Source organism: Poecilia formosa, unplaced genomic scaffold (assembly GCF_000485575.1).
Source record: "Poecilia formosa unplaced genomic scaffold, Poecilia_formosa-5.1.2 Scaffold237, whole genome shotgun sequence".
NCBI lineage: Eukaryota > Metazoa > Chordata > Actinopteri > Cyprinodontiformes > Poeciliidae > Poecilia > Poecilia formosa.
In genome coordinates, this window is record NW_006800176.1 from 66346 (window position 1) to 71233 (window position 4888).

Genomic DNA, 4888 nt, shown 5'->3' on the forward strand with positions numbered 1-4888 from the left:
ACACTCACGCACACACACACATACACACCTGTCCATACTCAGGAATCCATACAAATCATCCAAAAGGTTATAGGTCATACGAACAGCTTCATATTTAACAAGAGCAACTTGCCCACTTTGATGCTAGATGCAGACCTAAAACCAATCAAACAATTTTTATGCCATGTCTAGATATTTTTTATTTTTAGAGCAAAGCTGCATGTAGTCAAACAGATTATCTATGTGGCATGCTTGATTATGGTGACATGATGTGAAAAGAAAGCTTTAGGTAACTTTTGGATTGTTTCAGAAAAGGCTTAACTGCAACTTGTGAAGCAGGTACAAAGTTCGCTTTTGAGTAAGTTCCGCATTTTTATCAGTAAATAAACACAAAAGCTTCTTTTTTACTTTTACATGCATTATTCATAAACTATAAGAGCTAAATAAAATTCAAAAGTATTCTGAAACAGTACAAAATAAAGAACACTTAAGGGGTTGAACACTAAATATTTATGTTTGCCAATCAGGAAGACAGAGTAGGTTTAACATTTGCTAAATTCAGTTTTATTGTCAGAATAGATAGGAAATTAAGACCACACATGTGGATATCAGTAAAAGTACTTTATGAATCACTGACAAACCGTAGGAGTTGAGATTTCCCATTTGAAATTTTTTTTTTTTTTTTTATCTATAACGCTGTCACATTGAGACGAGCCTTTCTGCAGGGTCTTACATAACGGATGTGCCACTGAAGCGCAAAAATATATTAACAACATGTGAATGTTGCAGCTTCCTGCTTATTGCATTGCAATACTGTAAATGCCATCTTGTCTAAGTCACTGATTTTCATCTTTTTCTTTATTTTACTGCATTCCAGAGTTGAACGTTTAGACTTCATAAGGAAGTGCACTTGAAAACGTCGCACAGACTAATTTAAGTTGGTGATCAGGAATCAGTACTTGTTTAATACACCTCAAACAATGTCACATTTTAAAAAAAAATTGACTGCTCTACATGCAGCAGCGAGTTAATTAATCAGGAAATAAATGCACTATCCACTACACTGATGCAATAATTAATACGCTTTCAGCAGTCATTTGTTAACTCTTTAATCAATCATTTATTCACACACTATTGTATAGTCAATTAAATTACTACTACATTGACATTGTTTTCACTTTTTTTTATCACTACATGAAACAATATAAGGGAAATTTTGCAGACGGAGATTATGTTTTGTTCAAATTCAAACGATCGTCACCGAATGCATCTGAAAGATCCACTCTGTACCGTTATAAAAGTTTTGTAAAAATTATTACATTCTTCTAGGCACTTTTCGAGAAAGTTGGTAAAAAAACAAAAAAAAACAAAAACAGGTTAAATAATTCAAAACCAAACAAAACGTCTCTGTGTTATTGTTTTATTTACTTAAAAACAAACACGTCGCTTATGCGTAATCTTTTTTTGTTAAGCACAGAGACACTTCCTTTCTTGAGAGCACTTGAATAATGAATAGTCACTTTTATGTAACACATTAACATAAGAAAATCCTTTTTTATTTTGAAGATCCATTGTTATGAGTAACTTGACCCACTTAAAACCACTTTTGACTGAACATGAAAAAGAACTAATTTTCAATTCGCTGAGCTGACTCGGGTTTTCTCACCTTGTGTCAATATAGTGAGATGCAATCACCACTATTTAATGCTCACAAACACATAAAAACATCTGATTATTTAGTCACTGACACTTTAACCATTTCCTTCCCCAAATGTGTGCCTTACATGAGCAGAACAGTGGCCTTACCTTCAGACTCCAAACTCCAGTGAGCCCAAGCTGCTGGTGAACCCGTGGCAGAGTCGTGGTCTCGCTAAGCATGAAAGTCTAAGTTAGACCCCCTAACTCTGCTGGTGAAACTCTAGCTCTCAGGTGAAAACGCTCATGAGAACCTGAGGGGATATCGCAGCCGCTCGCTTCTCACCTCTGTCTTTGCTTTCTCTCTGCCTTTGTCTTGTTTTCCTGTATTTAAGTCTGCCTGTCCACCTCTGTTGTCAAATGAAAAGCAACTGACTCCCCCCTTGATCATAAATGTGTTGTGGTATCAGTGGCTTGCCAACACATGGGGGTCTTCCCTCTGCAACACTGCTGCTGATTTTCAGATACAGTTCATGTATTGTAAGAGAAAACTGCATGAGTTCAATATTACGTTACTCTTCAGATAAGCACGTTGTCTCATCGCTCTGTGAAGTACAGCTGCGTTCATGTTAATTTAGAAGCTCTGTCTGATAACTTCACACTTCAGATTCTGACCTGATTCGTCTCTCTTTTAAAATAAAAACCTTTAGAGTCGTGTCAGATGCAGCAGTAAAAGAGACGGTGTGGGGAACAAACCACGGGACTGACTTACTGAAGCACAATGGGGAGGAGAGAAAAAAAATCTTAAGCGACGCTTTTTTACAGTAGTTTTAAATATCTTGTAAGCCTCAGATTCACCGAAAATACAGAAGTCGTAGGGAGTTATCAGCGAAGATGACAGTACATGTTTGCAAGTTTGCTTCTGCTTTTCGCAGCACACTTTGCTTACTTTAGAGGCTCAGCTGTGACAAGAGGACAACTCGCTGCAGAAGCTAGAGGTTTAACACTTTGAACATGCAGTGACCTTAGTCTTTCATTCTCTCCTTATATCTATGTATAGACAGTACTGCAGGTTTCACGTGAAATTCAACTTGCTAATAATGTAAACAATCATTTGGCATGGAGACGGTTCATTGTTTTGGTTGTTTCAGACTTAAGATTTAGGATGAAATGAAACTTATAGATATGGAAGAACAACAATCTGTAAAATCCGTTCTCGTTTTCTCTTTTATGTAGACTGTGCACAGTGATAATACTTAGAAAATAACTCAAACCAAAGGATAACCATGATAGTGAATCTAAGTGAGGTATTAGAGTAGCTAAAATAATAAATACTTTCATAAAACATATTTTTCAGTTTCAATCTTTTAGCAAATTATAGTGAGAGGATTGAAACTCTATGGCTTGTACATAGATGTTATGTGAGAAAATTACATTTGTAATTTTTGTAATTTCAAATGGAACAGGTTGCTTCAACAAGTTTGGGAATTTGACTCAGATTATTCAAATTAGTTCCATTCATTTATCTTCAAACCTAAATGAGTCTGGAAATGTAAAAACCATGGTACTGAAAACTCAAGTGGTTTAATCATTAGCTTTGCAACGCTTCCATAGTAGTAAGATTGTCACAGGACGATCAGCTTGTCACTATTTGTGTTGGAGCGCCCTCTGCTGGAATTTTCGTCGCTATTTCATGCCAAAGTTGGATTCCGCAGAAAGTGATCGATGATTAATGTCAATAAGTTGTTTTTGGACCTTCCTTTTCTTGTCATATTTGATTTAGAAACTAATGAAATGCTTTGATGTTGTGCAGTGTTTTGAGAAAATAGATTAACTTTCCCAAAACAGCAACGAAAAATCATGTTAGCAAAAAGTACTTTAAGTTCATTTTATGACGTATACTTCAGTATAAGCATAGCAAGCATGAAGTGTACTAGAAAATCTACTAATTTAACAATTCTTTTCACTAAATTGAGACATTTTAAAATGTATAAAAATGTATACTTTAAGTTTACTGCTATAAGATTTTTTTTTAAGCTTACCAAGTTATGCATTCAAGTACACTCGTCTTGTGTGCTAGATGTGTTTCACATTTTACTTTACATGATTTGCATTCAGTCACCAAAATGTGTTCTTGTTGAAACTTAACCAGAACTCCATCAAGTCAAAAGTCCTGTGCATATTTTAAGACAATTAAATTATTACACATACTGTTTACTGTAAACCTTTAACCTCCAGCACATATGACCTCAAACATGTAAGTTTATGACGGGATGCCTCAAATCAAACCTCGCTGCGTGGAGAAAAACACATTCTGCAACCCTGAACGTTATTACATAATGGACCAAGACATTTTAAGTATCAGTAATTTGTGGGAAAAATGATTAAAAAGTTGCCAATGGTACAAATGCAAACTTTAGGATTAAAGTACAGGGTAAGTCTTAGACTTCTTTTCGTGCTTTTCAGTGTAAGCCAGGTGTTCTTCAGTAAATAAAATATAATTTATGAAAGCAAACTTCAAGTACACTACCTCGTTTTTTGGTATAAAATAAGCTTACTTGTAAATACACTTGAATAAACTACCTTTTTTCAATGCCATACGATGAAGATACAAACACAAGATCCCAACTTAGGGGCGGAGAGTTTAATTCTCATTAGATAGATGTTCATATTAAAATTCAACATGATCATGTTAGAAATGGAAAGAAATGACATTACTTCATTTTTTATTTTCTTTTTTGTTTTAATTATTTGTTTTCATTGTTGTCACTTTCTTTTCTCACTAGTTACTACAATATCTGAGTTTTTGATGGCTTAATTGCGTTTCCCTGGTTACATGAGGAAAGTTATTACCCAGGGGTGGAAGGTTTGATCGTTAAACTGTTGGGCTGAACGGTTGAGGGTTTGGTTTTCCAGTGAATCAAATCGTGCGGGGGAAACACGCAGTGGGGATAAAGGGGAACACCAACAAACATCCAGTTTCGCTGGCGCAATATAGCGAAGTTTTTTTTTTTGTTTTGTTTTTTTTTTCCTCACCACAGAAAAAAGGGTTAATAAAATAAAATGAAATATAAATAAATCAAATAACCCCTCTACAAGCAAATGAAGCGACAATTTTTCATTTTAATTCAACCAAAACAGATCAGAATGCCTCATGTTTATTTTAATTAATGTTATAAATCGGTTGTGTAAAATTGAATAGCACCAGAACAGGAGCGCAACGGGTAACATAAATCCGTGAAACCTGAGAAAATCAGAGCTAATGTGTTTTTTT

The 4888-nt window shown here is 34.9% G+C and overlaps 1 protein-coding gene across 1 annotated transcript in view; it reads right to left on the minus strand.

Moving 5' to 3' along the window:
• nfil3-4 (nuclear factor, interleukin 3 regulated, member 4) overlaps nucleotides 1–2556 on the minus strand; it is a 10782-nt gene extending 8226 nt beyond the window's left edge. Inside the window, exon 1 of the mRNA XM_007569139.2 lies at nucleotides 1786–2556. The gene's annotated coding sequence lies outside the window, so the exon portion shown is untranslated. The remainder of the gene's footprint in view (nucleotides 1–1785) is intronic.
• Nucleotides 2557–4888: the final 2332 nt, after the last annotated feature.